The sequence below is a fragment of the Lissotriton vulgaris genome, chromosome 8 (genome assembly GCF_964263255.1).
Source record: "Lissotriton vulgaris chromosome 8, aLisVul1.2, whole genome shotgun sequence".
Lineage (NCBI taxonomy): Eukaryota > Metazoa > Chordata > Amphibia > Caudata > Salamandridae > Lissotriton > Lissotriton vulgaris.
The window spans coordinates 1,513,200,003-1,513,221,333 of record NC_141696.1 but is presented as its reverse complement, the minus strand read 5'-3'; positions in this window follow the sequence as shown (position 1 = coordinate 1,513,221,333).

Sequence of the window (21,331 nt, the reverse complement as noted above, 5' to 3'; positions counted from 1 at the left end):
ATAATTTTATATTAAATTTCGCATTTATAAATATTTTGATTAAAATTTCGCAAATTTATAAATTTAATTCAAATGCGAAATTTATTATTCCATATTTACACTATACTTTTTTAATACACTACCCACCCTTATCCCCTATAAACTCTACATCCCGCTCCTAGACTTCTAACTAAAAATAATAAAATTAAATGTAAAAATTATCTTATATATAAACAACATTTAAATAAATCATTACTTAACATACTTTAAAACATCACTTTTACATATCGATATTTTTGACAATCGATATTTTCAGCATCGATATTACTGATTTCGAAATTCATGTCTTCGATATTTTTGACACACACATAAATCGATATTTTCTATGACGATATTTTTGTTTTCGAAATTTCTTACCATCGATATTTTGGACTCGATATTATGGTACATCGACATTAACAACTCGATATTTTGACTGTCTACCGTTCCTTGCACAGTTAGGCTTGCTACATGCATGCAGACTACCATTCCCTGACTCGCTGCAGGATTGACTCCCACTGGACATGTCTGGCGTAATGGTGCAGGATGGTAATTGTGGTCAGACTACATGTCCCACAATGCAATAGCGCTATAGTGGTGTGCGTTGGCTGCATGACTGGGGTTTGATATGGGATGCACTAGAGTCATGGACATTGTTAGGGGACAGGGGGTCCCAGTCGCATGGCACTTACCTGGTGTGTCTTGGGTGAGTCCGGAGGAGTCAAGCTGGATCACACCCACGCAGGCCTGTGGATTGATGGTGTCCTCCACTCGGTCCTCCAGTGGTGTGTTCGGTGGGACAGTGGGCTCCCCTCCACCTGTCGCCACATGCTCCCCCAGCCTCTGCGCAATCTTTTCCTTTGCCCGCCCTCTTAGGTCATACCATCGCTTTTTGAGCTCGTCCACCGAGCGCTGGGTCACCCCCACGGAGTTCACTTTGGCGCGGATGCGCAGCCATATGCGCCTCTTGTCGGCCTCTGGCACCCTTCGGGAGTCTTTGCCAAATAGCTGGTTGTGGTCCTTTGCTACTCCTTCTATAAGGTATTCGAGCTCCTGCTCAGAAAATTTGATTTTCCGCTTTCTCCCACTGGTAGAACCTCCTGCTGCATCCTGTGACATGCTTGCCACTGTGGTGTCTCCTGCTTTACTCCTGTAGGAACACTGGAGGGGAGCTCTGACACTGCTGCCTGTACTTCAGCCTCTCACTGCTGAATGAGGGTGGAACCTGCCTACTTCCTGGTTGTAATGTCATCACTGTGCTCTGGATGCAACTTCCCGTTTTTGCGATCTCGCAGTTAGCGAGATCGCAATTTGCGATTTCGGTAATTGCGAGATCGCAATTTCAACATGGGTATCGGACGATTCTGCGATTATTTACCGATTTCTGGGGGCTCGCAATCGCCGATTGCGGCCGGTTGCGAATCGCATTTCTTTTCGCAAATATTCATGAATGCCGTTCTGCGATTTCTAAATTGTGATTCGCTTTTTCTCGCAATTTAGAAATCGCAGAATTTGACATTGATGAATCTGGCTGTGGATCTTTTACTTACAGAGTTACGCTGTCTCCTTCATTAGTCAGAAAGCACTTTTTTAGGTCTCGGCCTGGCGAAAGCAGTGTATGCGCTGCTCTGCCATGCAGAGGGCTTCTTGGAATCAATACGGATTCCAAAGACATGTCCCATGTTCGCCTTCAGCTTTCACTCCAGCGCGTCGTTTGGCGTTACAAATTATGCCAAAGACAGTTCAATGATTGCACCGAAGGCATGTCAATCCCTCCTTGTTGCCACCCTGTCTCTTTTTAGCCACACCTAGCGGGATTGGATCTCTTACCGGCGGCGTGACACAGTAGGTTTTTTTATTAGCTTGTAGTCCTTTTTTTTTTAAGACATCGCATGCGTTTTCCTTTAAATGTGCACACACCACCGTATCGTAATTAAATTGTTTAGCTTTTTTTTTTTTTTTTTAAGACATCGCATGCATTTTTTATCGCGGGCAGCTTCAACTAGCCGTTTCACTTGCTGTAAGCTTTACTTCATGGCGCTTTGTTTTCCGGCGGTTTTCCTTTAAATGTGCACACACAACCGTATCGTTATTAAATTGTTTATCTTTGGATTGTATGTATCAAGCTAATAAGTGTTAGTTTTTTCAGCGCTTTGTTCTCCGGCGGTTTTCATTTTAATGCCCGACGGGTTTCCTTCAATGCGCACACAAGCGTATCTTTAATAAATTGTTTAGGTGCTGCGCAACAATCACTAGCATGTACGTGTGTAAGATGTGTGTGTATTTGAGTTTGCTTCTACGGTGAAGTACTCTTCTTCTGCTAGTATTGTGCTTTGTGTGTTAACCAGTGGGTGTGTTTGTACTTTGATGCGTTGAATAAATTGCTGCTGGTGTGTTTGTCGTTCCGAGTGCGCATGTGTTTGTGCTGCTCGTAATTTGTGTGGTCTTGTAGGCATGTTTTGTGCTGGTGATGTACCTGGGGTACTGCTGGGTGGGTGGTGTGACAGTTTATCTAGTACTGGCAATGTGTAGTAGTGATCTTGTATGTGGTGCTTGGATCATGACGTGTGTGTAGTGTGATTGATTAGTGCGTGTGTGTCTGGTGATTGTGCAGTGCTTTCCGTGGTGTGCCGTCTGGGATGGTGCCGGGCTGTGTAGTGCTGCGCAGTTCTGAGTGCGGGTGTGTTGTGTAGCGCCAATATGCAATGTGTGTGGGTTACACGGTGCCAGCTGTGTGGGAGGGTTGCCGGAGATATGAATGTGTATTATTTGTAAATGTTATGGTGCTAAATTCCTGTAGTGTTACACAGCCTTTCCTCACACCAGAAGAGCACCAACACCGCAGGCTCTCAATCCAGCCCTCAGTTTACCACCCCTCTCCCGTCGCCCCAGGTCAGAGGGCGAGAAAGGGAGGCTTCTTTGGTGGTCTAGTCTCTCTCTCCGGTTGCTTAGCAGCTAATAATAGGAGATGCTTGTGGGGTGATTTGTCTCTTCCTCAGCCAATGGGGGGAGGTAGATCCCTTTTCCATCCTAAACCTCCCACCCACCCAGCTGCCCCCCCCTCACTTCTTTTCAAGATCTGCTTGGAGGCAGCTTCTCACCAAATGTTGGTGCGACTACCTGTGAAGAGGAGCTCCGAGACCTCCAGAGCGGCCCTTTTTCTCTCCACTTCTGATTTTCGATGGATGGCCGTGCTTTGGTTTCTATATTTTTGTTGCAGCTGATCCCTCTTTGGAGTGTGTGCAGTTTTTGAATTTTGATTTTCTATTGGTGTTGTTTTCACCGCTCCTTCTGCAACTTAAAATATTTTGTGCCAATCAGGAGGAAAAGGAAAGGGAAAAGAGCGTCTCCGAGGAGCTAGGATGATGAAGATCTGGGTCTCCGAGGGTCTCCCTGCCTGGCACCCCCTCCCTCCATGGATTATCTGTCCTGACCGCCTGCGGCTGACGTTCTTTCTGATTGTGTCTTTGGGTCATTTTCTTTCGTTTTTTTGTTGCTAGTGAATTTGTGTTCCTCTCCTCGCCAACACCACCAGCTCCCTCCTTGTGCTTGGATCCCCTATGGCAACGGGTCTCTGCCCCCCCCCCCCCCCTTTGCGCCCCCAGGAGGTTTTGGGGGCAGCCCCCCGGGTACAGCACCCCTGCACCACCGTCTGTCAACCCGGACCTGCAGAGGAGAACTAGCTACTGCCACGCTGCCTATGGCCTGAAGCAGATCTTCAAGGTAAGAGGGTAAGGGGGGTGCCCGGTGGGAGGAAGGGGGTGCAAGTGTGGCGAGAGTGACCCACTTCTTCAAACCATCTGGAGCTCGGCATCCTCGAACAGAAGTGGGCGAGAGAGTGTCCCGTCTCCTTGCATTGAAAGAGGTGCTCCTTTAAAAACAAGCATTGATAATGCAATAGGTCTTGCCTTTGATTAAGTTAAAGCTATTTGCTTTGCTAATGGTATTGTTTAGCAAAGCAAATGGCTTTAACTTAATAAAAGGCGAGACCTATTGCATTTTTAATGCTTGTTTTTGTTTGTCGCCCTGATGGTACTTAGGATGTGCATTGCTTCAGCCTGGCGTAACCATATGCCCCTTCCTTTCATCAACGGCTGGCCTGCTTGTTAGCAATCTATAATTTGGAAAGTTGCTTTGTATGCAGGGAAAGGCAAAAAAGCAAGAAAGAAGGTGAGTGACACGGATCTCTGCGCCCCATGCCGAGTGGCTATGGTCCAGCGGGACCTGTCGGGGTATATACTAGTTAAGCAGCTGGGCGAGCGGACTGAATAGTTTGCTATATCTGGGAGTGTTCTTCTACCTGTTGATTAATGCTCTTATATAGGTATTTGATCCTGGAAGTATTTAATGAAAAAGGTTATAGTGTGTTTGGAACAATTTAAACAATCTTTACTGTATACCTTGCATGGTGCACTTTACATATTGAACTTCACAGTCATTGAACCTAGGAATTGATTAATTTTTGTATCTAATAAAATGAATTTATCAATCATAATGCTGTTCTGGTTTATATGTAGTGCAATATGGCACTTTCCGCTTCTGTTCTGGGGTGAAAAGCAAACATTTTGCAATAAAAATTATTTTTTTTAAAGAAAATATAACTAACAGCGCAGACTACAGAACAAGAGTATCTACCAAAAATAAATGTGTGCATGGCACTTTCTCGTGTTAGTGAAAAACATGTTCAAACCACCATCTTAAAAAGATGCTAAGTTAAAAAGTAAAACTAAAAAGTAGTTTGCTTGTCAATGTGTGTTTATTTCTCAATTGAATTGTTGGTGGGTTCTTCAGCAGCGTGCCTAACCCTTCAGTTCCAATGGATGGTACATCCTGTGATCAACATTGCCGTATCCAACCAGCCATTTCCCCAGCACTATAGCCTCTTTGCTAGGTTTGATGCACGGACAGTGCAGACTGGTCTATATCTGTGGGAGATGTGCATGTGCACAGGCAGCACTGACCAAGGAAAGGCACTGAGATGGTTCCGACAAATAAGGAGCCGGATGATAGATCGCAACCTCCTGCTGCGTGCACAAAAGCTAGTTTTATATTGCAGATGCCTCACTGTTGTTTATGCTTTCATGGTTCAGTAAAAGAGACACAGATGATTGACGGAATGTTGAGCAAATCAAACATTCACACCCAGTCTATAGATCTGGGCTAAAACCCATCGTTCTTTTGCTCACCATACCTCCCCAGTTTAGACCCAGCCATATGCAAATCAGTCTTGACCCTATGCCTCATGGGAACAATCCGGACCAAACTACTAAGCCAGGTCCTCCTTGGAACCGGTTTTGGGGCATCACCCCTAATTAGCCAGGCTGGCTCAGAGTTCAATAAAGCATAGGTTGGTGCATAGAAGGCGTCTGTGACCCCTTTATTCCACATCTAGCAGGCGCATATCCAGCTTTGTCTATTGACCTTGGCTTCTGTTTTTTTGACCTGTGGTTAGCCCTTTCAGAGGACTCCAAACTCTGTGAGGTCAATACACCCATTCTAATCATCTGAGCACCGTCTGGAGGTCCCCACTAAAGCCATGTTCTGCTCATCATAACCTCTGCCCTGGAGGGCTATGTCCTGGAGAGCTCTCTCCTGGAGGGCTCTGACCTGGAGGGCTCTGTCCTGGAGGGCTCTGTCCTGGAGGACTCTGTCCTGGAGGGCTCTGTCTTGGAGGGCTCTGTCTTGGAGGGCTCTGTCTTGGAGGGCTCTGTCATGGAGAGCTCTGTCCTGGAGGGCTCTGTCCTGGAGGGCTCTGTCTTGGAGAGTTCTGTCCTAGATGGCTCTGTCCTAGATGGCTCTGTCCTGGAGGGATCTGTCCTGGAGGGCTCTGTACTGGAGAGCTCTGCCCTGGAGGGCTCTGTCCTGGAGATCTCTGTCCTGGGGGGCTCTGTCCTGGAGATCTCTGTCCTGGAGTGCTCTGTCCTGGAGAGCTCTGTCCTGGATGGCTCTTTCCTGGATGGCTCTATCCTGGATGGCTCTGTCCTGGATGGCTCTGTCCCGGAGGGCTCTGTCCTGGAGAGCTCTGTCCTGGATGGCTCTGTCCTAAATGGCTCTGTCCAGGATGGCTCTGTCCTGGAGAGCTCTGTCCTGGAGAGCTCTGTCCTGTTCTCATAAGCTGGTGGAGTCTATGCATTAGCCTGTGACAGCATGCACAGGGCAAGCAGAAAAGACAGAATCCTAGAGGATGCCTAGAAAGTCACGTATTCCACATACCTCCAGGAAATTCTTTCCGTTGTAAATAACCAATTTATGGCTGCACCCTAGACAGTAGAAACAGATACACCAATTTGCATCATAAGCCCTAAGGCACTAACATATAAATTATAGAGTATTTGCCCCACCCAGCACTGCAGACTGTCTAAAGCCTCCCCGTGTGTTGCTTCACCCTGCCTGGGCAAATAAACCAAAGTGAGAGAATTTAAGAGGGAGTGTCAGCTCCAGGCGCCCGCTGCACCCTACATGACTGCCCTACAATGAGATGGCAGCTTGATAGAAACATTGCTGCCTCAGCCCTTCAATTAGCATAGCGTGCCTTGTGGGCAATATCTTATGACACAATTCTTCACTTCTCTCGAGGTATAAAACATGAACACACCCAGGTTCGCACGCTTGTCAGAGATCTTCCTGTTTTTTTCTGGGATAGGCTAGGGTGTGACTTTGTTGTTTTGTCTCTAGCGCCATGAAGCCACTGAGTGTTTTACGCTGCACTACATAAATCAAAAACAAATGAAGGAACAGTAAGGTGTTTTTAGGTTTCGCCCTGGCCGTAGCACCTGTGAAGCAGGTGCTCCGCCCAGGGCGAAACCTTATGATCCTACAATATGGGGCTTAGTCCCGCCTCTGTCTTCCATTGGCTAGCTCCATAAATGGAGGCTAGCCATTGGAAGAGATTGGCTGTCAATCACGCTTTCCCGTGAAAACGCGATTCGGGGGCGTTTCCATGTCTTTTTTTAAGCCCCGCCCCTTGTTGCTGTGTGTCCCGGGCCTGCAGCTGTGATTGGCTGCCGGCCCGGGACACCTCTGTGACGTCATTCCCCGGGCCGCGCTGTGATTGGCTGCCGGCCCGGGACCTTTGTTGTTTCAACTAGCAACCAATATTAATATTCATCTATCTTTACATAATCGCCTCAAATCTTCCTTCCTTTACTAATTAACCAACCTAAATATTTCTATTAAATCTCCGTCTTCCTCTCTGAGAAATCGCCTGTCAGTATCACTCACAAAGCACGCGCATAGACGCAGCGCAACTCTGTTCCATATCCACTCTGAAACTCCTCCACACATGCGTATGCCTCGAGAGAGACCTCGCGCATTTCCACTGAATGGAATCCTCTGACGTTCATCCCACAACGGTAGGCTTCCGTTAAACTGCCCTATTCAAATTCCTCTTACGAACGATTTCTTTAAAATCAAGTTATCTTCTTATAAACTTCTTCTAATGTAATTTTTTATTATGTTTAAACAAAACCCTTCGACTCCCTAATCAATTATCTAAACAGAACGCGCTCTCTGCCCTTAACATGAAGCATGCGTTCTTCCGTAACACCCTCGCGTTACATCTAATCCTTTTAAATACTCGTTCGATTTGCGGCTATCGTAATGCTTTCTGTGTGCACCTGATTAACACTAAGGTTCGTAAAAAAAAAAAAGTTTTGGGACTCGGGCCTATTAAGTTTCTTTAATTTAGTGATGCCACTTTCACTTTTCACCAATTATAATACCCTGAACACGGGATTCTGTTTGAGAATGTGAGAGTCAGGGTCCTGGAAAGAAAGTATTTAACTCCCTGCTTACGCTATAGGCCCACCTCTTAGGTTGGGTAGTATTTTTGAATGGATTGCTGAGTGGGCCGGCCTGGCAATGAATGGGCTTTTGTATTCAACTTCTGTATGTCTCTGCAAGATGGCCCTTTCTGTCGCCTCCCATACGCGTTGATGGTGTATGTGCTGTTAACTTCATTATATATTCAACTGGAGGTCGGCTTCTACCTCAGAGGTAGAGCCAGGGCCCACATTATCGGTCTTTCCCCAGTTGTCCTATGAAACCTCACTTGAGCTACTATCCCGGCTTCAATCCGGTTCACCTCTGGATGCATGTCCAGCTAAGTGTCTGGCCAAGGTGGCGTCGGCAGTGAACAGCTTGCTGAACCCCCTGCTCAATTTGTCACTGAGCTCCGGGGTGGTACCTCGAGAATGGAAACATGCACTCATTCTGCCGCTGATCAAAAAACCTTTGTTAGATCCCCTGCAGCTGGCTAACTATAGACCAATCTCCCTCCTTCCTGCTCTGGCGAAGGTGGTTGAGAAACATGTTCAACACTCTCTCACCACCTTTATCGAGAATAACAACCTGCTCCACGATTCTCAATCTGGCTTCCGGGCTAATTACAGCACGGAGACAGCCCTCGTGGAGGTGACCGACGCCATCAGAGAGACGCTCGACCTGGGGGGAAAGGCTATGTTAGTCATGCTTGACCTGTCGGCGGCGTTCGACACCGTCCCCCACGCAGGCCTCCTTTTAAGACTCAGGGAGATAGGACTGAGGGGGACGGTGCTGGACTGGTTCCAATCCTTTCTAGCCGACCGTCGGCAGGTGATCTGGGCTCCACCGTTCTCCGCGGAAATGCCATCGCTAGAGGTGGGGGTGCCTCAAGGGTCCATTCTGAGCCCCACCATATTTAACATCTATATGGCCCCTCTGGCGATGGTAGCGGAGGCTTATGGGGCCCGGGTCATCTCATACGCTGATGACACTCAGCTTCTGTTTACATGCAGGAAGGGAGAGGTGTTTGACGGCGACAGAATTAAAGACTGTTTGAGTGCAGTTTTCAAGTGGTTTCAGCGGCACTGCCTGAAATGCAACTCAGACAAGTCTGAGCTGCTCTTCTTCGGCTGTGCCCCTGATCCTGGGTGGAAGTCGTGGTGGCCCCAGGATATGTTTCCTCCTGAGACGTCATCTTCCCAAGTGAAAAACCTTGGAGTTGTATTCGATGACGATCTCTCTTTTCGACCCCACATTTTGGGGCTATCGGGGAAATGCTTCGGCATCCTTAAGATGCTTAGGAAATTCCTTCCACTGCTCTCCCTACAATACCGTAAGACCGTAGTCCAGGCGCTTGTGGGATCTAGATTAGATTACGCTAACGCGCTCTTTGCAGGTCTGCCAAAATACCTCTTGTCCAGACTACAAATCGTCCAAAACTCGGCGGCTAGAGCCATATTTGGCCTGCCAAGGAGAGCCAGCGCCTCAGTGCTGCTTAAAAGGCTGCATTGGCTTCCTATTTCGAGTAGAATTAGGTTCAAAATCCTCACGTTGGCATTTAAAGCCCTTCATTCCATTCTATTGGCCCCGGCTACATCAGGAAGCGCATTACTCCCTATGTTCCGCGGAGGATGTTGCGGTCTGCCGATTTGGCAAAAATGGTAGTTCCTGCTGTGAAACGAGTCCGGATGGGAGGCCGGTCCTTCCAATACGTGGCGGCTCGTTATTGGAATGAGCTCCCTCTCTCCCTCCGCAAAGCCAATAACCTTCTGGCTTTCAGGAAGGAGCTGAAGACCGTGCTTTTCTCTACATGATCTCTGTGACTGCTGCGTCTCTGCTTTGTTGTTTTCTGAGTTTTTCAGGCCTCTTTGCTAAAGCGCCGGGACACCCCTCGGGGTAGCCGTGCGCTCTAAAAGTACGGCTATAACATATAGCACCAGTTTTAGTTTTCGGGAGCTCCCATGCTCCAGATTACACGTTTTTTGCGCTTTTCCTCGGACCTTTCCGGCGCCCTGTGACCTATGCCCACGGGAAGCCTGCTGCAAGAGGCCTGCATAGCCGGCTCCCCGGTCTCCTAGCTAATCCAGCCCGGAGACCAGAAATGCCCTCAGCTCTGTGCGGCGTGGTGCTGAATTGAAATGAGATCACTATATAAGAGAGGAGACTCCCTTTCGAGAGAGTGGTTATTTTACTGTACTCTTCAGTGATTTTGTTCGACTGTTTATCTTGTTTTATGTAGTATAACATTTTAGCGGTTTCGATTTTTTGTATTGTATTTTTTTTAGAAAGCCTATACGTCGGATTAACGCCTGTCTGCAGAACGCCGTGTTGGCAGTAAATTGCATTAGGAACGAATATGATATAGATTTATCGTTTGCCTTAATGTTTTGTGTTTATGGGTCGTTGTTTCCAGATTTTCGTTTGCCGGCAAGGTCCTATGATCCAATTGCTGTATGCAGAGTCGAACTTTCGTATAACAAAGAGAACTGTGCGGTCCTGTCCAGTTTGACCATTTACGGGCTGTACTGTGAGACACTCACCAACCCCCCCTCCTAGTCTAGACGTTGTGTAAATACTCTTGTTATCCAGAGTGGATTATAACAGCGGCCAGAATCTAACGGACCCCGCCCGTCCTACGCACAGGGTGAAAGCCCAGGACCCCCCCCCACCGCCCCCCCCCCCCACCGGCCCATCCCTTGCTTGTTTCATTTGTTTTCTCCTTTTTGCCTTTTAACCATCTTTCTGAGCAGCATGTGAGGGCCCTGGCTGTACCAAGCTGTAGATGTGTCTGTGTGTGTATATGTGTATGTACAACCATGAGTCTGTGTGTGTGCAAAATGTAGGTGTGTCAGTGTGTGTGAAGTTGTGGGTGCTTGCATGAATGTGCCAGTGTGCAAGTATGGGTGCGTGCACGAGTGTCAGCGTGTGATTAAGTGGTGGCTGTGAGTGTCGCCTGTGTGCAAGTTGTGAGTGTGTCCATAAGTTGTGTGTGTCGGATTGCTTGTAAGCATGAGTCAGTGTGTGCAAAAGTATTGATGTATGTGTGTGTCAGCGTGTGTGCAAGTTGTGTGTCAGTGTCAGTGTGTGTGTAAGCACAAGTCATCATGTGTGCAAGGTGTGGTGTGTGTGTTCCAGCCTGCTGTGCTGTGTGTCTCTGGGCCTCGGCAGATCCGGGCTGTTCCCCAGTCCTGGCGAGGAATGCACTCTCCGCCCCTATCCTCAGCCAGCCTCCTCCGCCACTCCCTCCCACTCCCTCCTCCTGCAGCCTCTCCCTCCCCAGGGACAGTGGCCCGCCCCTGGCTCATCCCCAGCCAGCCCCACAACATCACCCAGCCTCCCCCGTCACTGCTCCCCACCAATATCAACAGCACTAACTAGAACAATACGGTACAGTGCACTTAATTCTTCACGTTACTACATCGATGTTGGCCTGGACTTTGTGCTCTTTATGTTTTTAATGTGAAGATTGTATTTACTTTTGTGATTTCATATAGCGCTAATATGGGACATGCTTTATGGTACCGCGGAAATATGTATGATTGTCATACTTGTAGAATGCATTGCAACTGGTCATTTCCGAGTGAGATGTAGCTCCTTCCTAGAAGTCAGTGCCTGTATATCTCTATGCTAAGCAAAAGAAAACATTGGCAAAGCCAGTAGGCCTCACCGACATAAGAGCTATTGGCTTTGTCAATGTGATTCTTTTAGCCATGTTGTACAGTGTGGCTCTGTGTGTGTGGCTCTGTATGTGTGGCTCTGTATGTGTGGCTCTGTATGTGTGGCTCTGTGTGTGTGGCTCTGTGTGTGGCTCTGTGTGTGTTGCTCTGTGTGTGTTGCTCTGTGTGTGTTGCCTTGTGTGTGTGTGTGGCCCTGTGTGTGTGTGGCTCTGTGTGTGTGTGGCTCTGTGTGTGTGTGGCTCTGTGTGTGTGGCTCTGTGTGTGTGTGTGGCTCTGTGTGTGCGTGTGGCTCTGTGTGTGCGTGTGGCTGTGTGTGTGCGTGTGTGTGTGTGTGTGTGGCTGTGTGTGTGTTTGGATCTGTGTGTGTGGCTCTGTGTGTGTGTGGCGGCTCTGTATGTGGGTGGGTGTGTGTGTGTGGGTGCAAATGCAATAGGTCTCGCATTTGCGAGAGATTAAGCTATTGGCATTGTAAATGACAATGCCATTGATTTATCTGTTTTCAAAACCAACACATAAAAAAAATTGTCATTTACAATGCCAATAGCTCTAACTTTTGTAAAGGCGAGACCGTTGCATTGTAAATGCTTGTTTTAAGATGCTTCTGAATTCCTCATAATATCCAGGAGACAAGGACCTGCCCAGTCCATGCGTCAACTTAGGGCCAGCTTTAGCAATGTTGCCGCCCAGTGCCACAATGTTTGTTGGCGCTCCACGGATTCCCTCACTACCGCCCTTTACCAGTGCCCCTCAAGTCTCCAGAACCACTCTCTCTCAGATGCATTTAGTTTTATAGCGCCACTCATACCAGTGTAGGGTGTCAGAGCAGCTTTACATCACACACATTACAAAGAGACAATCAATATTAGGTGTGTAAATCAGTGTATAGAAAATATTACGTAAGGCAGAGAACTACAAGGTGTAGGAGTCACATGTCACTCATACTGGTGGGCAGTATAGTTTAATAGTGCTTGGTCTGGAGAATCAGAAACTCAGAATTTAAAATGTAACACCATGGTTAGGGGTTCTCTTTAATAATCACAATTGTTTTCTATCCATATGAACCCCTTTTCCAACATTAGGATAATGAAGGACTGGGGTAAAACATGATAATGCTCTAATCTATACCTTGTAGTTTGCAAGCAGCTCTTTGATGACAGTTAACAGCTCACTGTTCTATGTTAGGATTTTAACTTATAACTACAAGTAACAAAAGGATATCTCAGACAAAAGCAACAACATACTGACCTATTAACATTATACTCACTTTGTGATCTGCATGGTACAAGTTATTTGCAGTAGCCATATCAACGCACTGTCCCTCATCTTTCTTGAGGAAGAACATTAATCACTGGAGTTACCTTATCATTTTTATAGTTGCTTGAAAATTGCTGGAGGATAGAAGTGCGTCAGCAGGTGCTTTCCAAACCATATTATACTTGCAAACACAAAGCCCCCACCTGAAGTCAGCGCCTAGTACGGTCTCAGCGCCCTAGAGCCGGCCCGGTGTGCATTTGTCATCTTGTTTACGAAGACGCTGGAGTGTCGATGGTGGGGCTTTATCTATGGCTGGTTGCTGTATTTTGCTTCACTTGCATGGATCGCCCTTCTCTTCCATGTATACGTTGTACCATGCTGTATACTGTACATAGTTTGCATGCGTACACCAGTACACACTTCTCTTCTAGGATCCAAATTGAGTGGTATTGATAGAAGGTTTTATCCCCTTGGTGGCCATGATGAGCTAGGGTTAGGGCTGTGTGGTATCTTCCATCATCCCCCCTCCCCTGTAGAGGTATAATGGAACCTTCCACTTGGAGGCTCTTTAGAAAGTTCTGGGGTATTGATGACAGTTGGAAGGTGAAGAGTGACAACAGATGGCTCTAAGCGCTAGGCTGTGGCTGTGGTGTCTCCAATAACGCCTGTGTTGACTCTGTCCAGACTATTGTGATACTTCTATAGGTTTCCACAGGCTGACCCTATGGGAGCATGAGTGGTAGTGTGGGCTTGTCCACGTGCAAAGCCAGGGCCATTCAGTATCATATGAGAAGTCTTGCGTAATGCTGTGCTCGAGAAAAGGTGAGTCGGTAGGTTGTAGACCATCAGAACTATCATGATCATCCAGTGAGGCAACTTTCTCATTTATCCTCAGTGAGAATACTCCTCTTTGGCCTAAAAAAAGGTTTTCTGGAGCTTTTCTAGTTGTGACTATGCAATCGACACTCGCATGGGTGATTGAAAGCAACCTCCGAAGAGATGATGTAGGTGCAAGGCAAGGAAGAGAAACCACAGCCAACACCTACACCCGTGATGAAGATTAAATCAAGGCACCACCACTACATAAAGCCAAAAGTCGTTTGAGTCGTCGTCACCAGAGCAGCTTCAAAAACCCTATTTGATGGCCTATTAGGACCTATTCCCTGATGTAAACTCCATAGCATTAGGGGTACATTACGAGGTTGAAATTAACCACATAATTAAGATCTAAGGAGGCCTCCAATTGTGCAAAAGCTCTTAGAACGGATGGGCACATCTTTTGAATAAGTACATAAAGAATGCATATTTTTTCTGAATAATGCTTCTTGGAGGACACAAAAAACATTATAGTTAAATTTGACATTAAAGTTAACCCTGTCTGCTCTGTGCCAGAGCTACCAGACAGATTACTAGGCACACTGGAGGCGCTACACTTGGATCCATATTTCTCTTCTCCTACTCATGAAAAAAGCCATACTTTAGACCAGAGCTTTTCTACAATCACTCTAGGCTTAATTTAACCCCTTCCTCTTGTTTGGTCTGACCATTTTCTTCTTGAGTTCACATGTGAGAAGGCTTCTAACCCTACCAAGACTCCAGGGAATTGCAAAAACATTAACTACAGACCCTTTCACTTAATCACACCGGACGCACTTCTTAAGGCCCTTAAAAAGCATCCGATCATTCTCAGTGGGGACCTAGAGAAAGATGTAGAGGACCTTATAACTGTCTTTTGTGCCGGGCTGGGGAACTTGCCCCACCTGCCTCTCACTCTGGTAAGACGACCAGGCCATCCGCCCCCTAGTTCACCACTGCTCTCAAAGAAAGTAAGAGATCATGTAAGCATTTCGAAAGGGTCTGGCGGAAAAACTTTGACCTTAATGATAAAATCACGTACAAACAGGCATTAAAGACCTATTTCAAACAAGTCCTGGAGGCAAAAAAAACTTTCTTAGCTGCCAAGATCGAACGTGCGTCGAACAAAAACAAGGGCATTTTTAAAATTGTCAGCGATTTCTCCTCCCCGGCAGTAGTAGACAAGTCATTTTCTCCCACTGAGGCATGGACGAGTCGCATGGCGTCCTATTTCCATAATAAAATCGTAAGCATTCAGGAATCCTTCCTGAACTCTCCTCGGGCTCAGAGTGACAAGGGTGTGCCTAGTCCTCCTCAAAATCAAGTTAAGAGTCCTTCTTTAAAACAGTTCCCACTGATCCCAATGGAACAAACTCTTGGAGTAATGAACAGCCTCAATTACGGCTCTCCCTCTGACCCTTGCCCTGCGCACACATTGGCATCTATCGCGGATATCATTAATCCAGCATTCAATCAGATCCTAAATCTCTCCTTGAAGATGGGCCAGATCCCTGACAGATGGAAGAGAGCCAAAATCCTGCCTCTCCTAAAGAAACCTACCCTGGACCTTGAACTAACTACAGACCCATATCACTGCTTCCCTTCATATCCAAAGCCCTGGAAAAAGTGGTGAACAAGGTCACCACAGAGGTTATCGAAAGCAACTCCTTACTCCACCAGAGTCAGTCAGGGTTCAGGGCCAACTTCAGTATTGAGACGGCACTCCTGGAAGTATCTGAAGCTATAAAAGAGGAAGTGGACAGAGGTGGCAAAGCCATACTGATACTCCTGGACTTATCAACGGCGTTTGATACCGTCCCCCACGATCGCCTCCTGCAGCGACTCCGGGAGTGAGGGTTTGGGGGTACGGTACTCAACTGGTTCACCTCCTTTTTAAAGGACCGCCAGCAAACAGTATGGGCTCCACCTTTTGCTGCCCCGATCCCACCCCTTGAGGTGGGTGTGCCCCAGGGCTCTATTTTGAGCCCCATCCTCTTTAATCTGTACATGACACCCCTCGCAACTCTGGCTGAGAACCACGGCGCAAAAATCGTATTGCATGCCGACGATACGCAGCTGCTCTTTACCAGCGGCAAAAACATGGACTTCAAGGGCGACACGATTAACAACTGCCTTACAAAGGTATTCTCCTGGCTCCAGCAAAACCAACTTAAATGCAATCCTGGTAAATCTGAGATTATCTTCTTCGAGCACAGCCCCAGCAACCTCTGGCGCAGTCGGTGGCCCGCTGACATGTCCCCTCCCACGTCTCCTGTGAAAAATCTAGGGATGAAGCTCGATGAAAATCTCTCCATGCAGGCACAAATCCAATCTGTGACTGGTTCATGTTTTGGCCTGCTTAAGATGCTGAAACAGTTCCTGCCCCTCTTATCTACCACCCACAGAAACACAGTGGTCCAGGCATTAATAATCTCCAGGTTGGATTACGTGAATATACTCTATCTGGGTTTGCCTGAGTATCTACTGACTAGACTACAGGTGACTCAGAACGCCGCAGCCAGAGCCATACTCATGTTGGGTCCCAGAGCCCGTATGGCTGCACAGTTGAAGTCTCTTCATTGGCTCCCTGTCCGCAAGAGGATTCATTTTAAAGCCATGGTCCTGGCCTTTAAGGCACTTCACGGTTTAGGTGCTGGATACATTACAAAAAGAGTTCAATTTTATCATCTTCACCGTGCCCTCAGGTCAGCAGCACTGCAACTGGCTCGGTCCCCCAGATACCTTCAGGCACGTATCGGGGGTCGCTCTTTCCAGGTGCAAGCAGCCAAATTGTGGAACAATCTACCTATCGATCTAAGGTTAACTCAGGATCTCCTAGGTAAAATGTCTGTTTATACGGGCAGTGGTTCAGCCAGCCCCTATCTAAATATGGGGCGGGACTCCGTCAGCTCAATGGAGTGCTTGTAACCTCCGCTGCGGAAGGTCAACAGGAGTTCCGCCAAGATCTAGATCAGGCCTTAGTCTCCATTGTTATTCTTACTTCTGTTCTGTCCCTTTTAAAGAAATGTGAGAAGTGCCTTTTGACTAAAAATATTAAAGTTTTAACAACAACAAGGACGGGCAACAGAATTATTACATTCATATACTAGCAATTACAGATTGCACTCATAAGTGTAAATTATTTCAGCAATAATACCAGCAGTAATAATTATATCAAAAACATCTCCTGGGTGGGATATTCTTCACCTCCATGTCCTTAATATTACTGAAAATTGTATGAACAATAAATACATTACAATAACTTTCATTTAAGTATTAATTATTCAAAAAAATTAAAAGCCATTGTTATTTGTAATATCAATACATCTAAGTCACGTAAATACAACACATATTGCAGTACAAATGCTATAGGTGTCACATTTGCGAAAGTTAAAACTATTGGCATTGTCAATGACAAAGCTATTAATTTCGCTACTTTCAAAAACCAACACATTAATAAAAAAATTGTCATTTACAAGACCAATAGCTCAAACTTTCCTAATGCGAAACCTATTGCATTGTAAATGCTTGTTTAGTTTGGAAATTTATGAACACGGAAAGCTTGTCTTAGTGCAAAACTAACCGCAAAGTTTATTTTGCAATGGTGCATGTTACAAATAGTTAGTTTGCACAGAGTTCAGAAATGAGAAAGAATGGTTAGAGACCAAATATATATTAAACATTTTCTAAACTTATGATCCATTTTACTGGCGCCTGCATGTTTTGGAGTCTTGCATGGTAAAACATGGAACACTCGGGGCCAAATTTACCAACATTTCAAGGAACACAGCGCAGCAGCCAAAAATGCTGTGGTGCGTTGCGTGACAGGCAGGGAGCAGGAGAGCGCCATATCTACAGAGGCGTGGCACTCTCCTCCCCCTCCTTTAGGGCAGAATTTTTCTGCCAAGTGCCAGGCACACACCTTTGCGTCATAGTTCAAGGGTGTGTGTGTGTGAGTCTAGCACAGGCTTTGTACAGGAAGTCTTCCCTTCCACTACAAAATATCATGCCTAGACAACTTTTTTAACGTTTGTTACTTTGTACGTGTGATGTGCAGTGCAACACTCATGCAAAGTTGGAAAAGAAAGGAGAAATGAAAAATCTCTCCTTTTAACACCTTCTTTCAAATTGCGCTAATTTTGAATGGAAAACCCAGTTTCACATTTTTGGTAGACAGGGTTTTGCGACAAAAAAGCATGGATGGTTGCATGGGGATGCCCATGTAACGCACCCTTGATGCTTAAGTAAGACAAAGTAGTGCCTTATGCTACTTTTCATTACTTTTAGGCAATTTCCAGCACCAACAAGTTGTGCTCTGGAAAGTAAATAATAAAAAAACATTTTGTGCTGGTTTGCGTCACTTTTGTGATGCGAACACAAGGATAATGTTGCTAAATCTGGCCCCCAGAATCTGCCGCAATCGTGTTGACACCTGTGAAAGTTTATGTTCTCTCCTTGTCATGAAAAAACACTGAATTCAGTTTGTGCCAGGGTTGCCCAACACAGACGAATATGAGCAATTCATGGAGGTCGGCAAACGGGTCCCATCCTCTGCAGTAACAGATTATGTTTAATGCAGCTACCTGAAAGTTTTGAGAAAGAGGTCCACAACTGCCTCTGGGTGGATTGTCCTTTCCCGATTCTAGAACCCAAAGAAATGCATCAATATAGCCTTATAGCCCGCCTTAGAGGGCTATACCGGCAATTAAAGGCCCTCTCCAGCGTTAAAGGCCCCGAGCCGAAGGCGAGGGCCTTTAACAAGGGAAAGGGACATTAATAGCCGGTATAGCCCATCTACGAAGGGCTATAAGGCTATTAGAACATTCTGCCACTAGAGGACAGAATGTTCTAACAAAAAAATAAAGACTTTTGGAAGCGTGAGGGGATTGGAATCCCCTCAGGCTCCCTGAAGCCTTTGTTCACAGCCAGAGCTGTGAACAAAGAAACATTGGAATGTTGGAGCTCCGGGTTTATACCGGCCATTATAAGCCCAGAGCACTCCATTGTTTTCAATGGAGCTCCCAACATTCCAATGTTCTAATAGAACTTGGCAAGCATGACATGACAGGACATGAGTAGGATGGACCCAGCAGGCTGTTTGCCATCTCGTCTGAGAGACATCAATCGACCTAAATGAGGATTGTCCCAGAACTCATTGAACTAGTCTTGTCAGACAGGTACAAGAGTAGAAGGTCTTCTTTTCAGAGACGTTTTCGTGAAAGATTTAGGCAAATTCGTTAATACCTTCAAGGTGCAATTAGCCCTCCAAAAACTATTTTAACCTGGATTTTTTGGGCATGTCAGATGAAACGGGGGACAGTCGCTGGGCCGCCAATACTTTCAAGGTTTCCAAAGGGGATTTGGGATACAGAAACGTGGATGCTAGTATGACAGCTCCAGTGGAGGCAACTTCTTCACAACCAGAATGGCCATGGCATATACAGCAGATTTGGTTACCATGGAGAATCCAGGCCAACACAGGAATCAGATTTGCAGGTATAAATAATCCTTATCTTCAAAGTGGGTTTGGGGAGCAGAGATGGATTGTTTCTGTGCAGTTGTGAGAAAATAACACAACACGGATGTGTCTCAGATATAATTCAACACAAATGAGTTTTTACTATAAAGAACAGAGTTTTATAGATTCGGAACTTCAGAAACTGTTGCACAAAGAAGCTTCAAGCCTCTAGAGCGAGAGTATTCTCATCAAATGGAGTTTTTTTTATTATATTCCAAATGCATATCGTAATCGGCCTTTCTGGGTGATCCACAGTTGTGCATGAGAAATGTTTGACAGCATATGAATGTTTCTCCAGAGGGTTTTGGTCAGACAGCAAGGGCCAGTTGCCTTACAAAAACCCTACAAACCTTATCTATGCTTACCAGGTGGCGAAATGGATCATGCCAGAAACAAAAAATGAATGTCAGTAAATTTGGAGCACATTCATGCACAGAAGCTATGGTTCCCAAGGCTTATTTACTAGGTTAGAAGACATTGTGAGGGCCGCAGATTGGTCCCCTGATTCAATATTGTAAAAGTTGTATTGCAAACCTGTTGTTGATGTTGCTTCTGTTGTCACAGCTGAGCTTTGAACTAGGATAATCAGAGCCTCCAGTCCTGCCATAGAAGAAAATGTATTCTAGCTCAAGATCGCATCAATATTTTTCAGTTCGATTGAGGACATGGAGGTGAAGACTGTACTATCCAAGGGATATTTTTGCTACAATTGTTACTACTGGAACTATTGTTGAAATAATTGGCATCTATGAGTACAATCTTTAAGTGCGTGAATATGAATGTAATAATTCTGTTACCCACCCTTGTTCTTTGTTTAAAGGTAATATTTGGAGGCAAAATGTACTTCTCACATTTCTTTTTACTGGAACAGAAGCAAGAATTAAAATAGAGGTTCGGCCTTGACAGCATGGGGCAAAGCAGAAACAAGAGGGTCTGCTGTAATGTAATGTAATGTATTACTTGTAAAGCGCACTGTTGCCAGCCAGCGTCCTGGCGCTGTATACCGCTGGGGAACCCGTCCTGGCTTTCCCTGTGGGATGGTCCCTACTGGGAGTCCCCCAGTCCCAGTTCTGAGCGGAGTGTCTTTTTAGCCTGCTCAGGCCAATCCCCGCATGGCTCTCATACTATGAGAGCAGCGTGGGAATTGCACAGGGAGTTTGTGATGTAGTCCCAGTGGCTGCTGGGACCAGGAAAACTGAGGCGCGATGTGGGAGGCAGCCTGCAGCTGTAGGTAAGTTTTCCTTTTTTTTTAATTATTATTATTAAAACACTCTCCGTGCTCCCCCTCCTGCGCTACCCCCCTCATTACCGTCTGCCCCCACTCCATCACTTTTTGTTTGTTGCGGCCGCGACTGATATGCACAGTAGGGAACCAGAGGCTATGGTGCCTCAAATGTGACCTGGCCTCCACACAGCACCTGCTGTACACAAAAAAGCCACTCAAGTGATTTATCATGTTTTCTAGTCTATCATATTATGCAATGTATTCATGTTATAGCAGCCTGCTCCAAGACATACACAAAAATGTGAAGGGATGTTCTCACATACCACCAGGTGTCATGCTTCAGCATAGGACTCCCTACACTCTTTCAAAAACCCTGAAATCAGGGAGGCACTTATGTAGAGATCCATGAAAAATATATCAATTTAAAAACCAATGTGGTAATCCAGTCTGAACTTTATACTATATGCAATGCTACTTGGTATTAAAAGCTAAATGTGGGGAATAGGAGAGCTAGTACCCAAGCCCCACTAAACCTTCAACATGTTTCTGCCTATCAAATTCTATTATTTAAACATCTTCCCCCAGGCATTCCGTGGTAGGAATCATGGCTACCTCTATCCATCTTTATCTGATTCCACTGTGTAAACGTATTTATCTCATTCGTACCTGCCCTTCGTAAGCAAGTGAGACAATAGATGCCCCAGTGGACTTGCAGGAGATATTATGCATCAGCACAACACCCCTGATTTGTGAATACCGTTTGAGGACGATTAATGGATCAAATGGGAAACAACCTTGGAAACGTGGGCAGAGGCACATGTGCCATTTCCCCGCAAGCTCAACCATGCATGCCTTAACCACGTGATCCAGCGGGCCTATAGAAATTCTGTCTCATATGCACAGCTCTACACCACGATACTCACCATTAATCATAAATTCAACACCAGGCCCATAAATGACTGAGACAAGAATTGACCAACTGAATCATGTGACTTAATTAATCAAACTATTCACAAAACTATA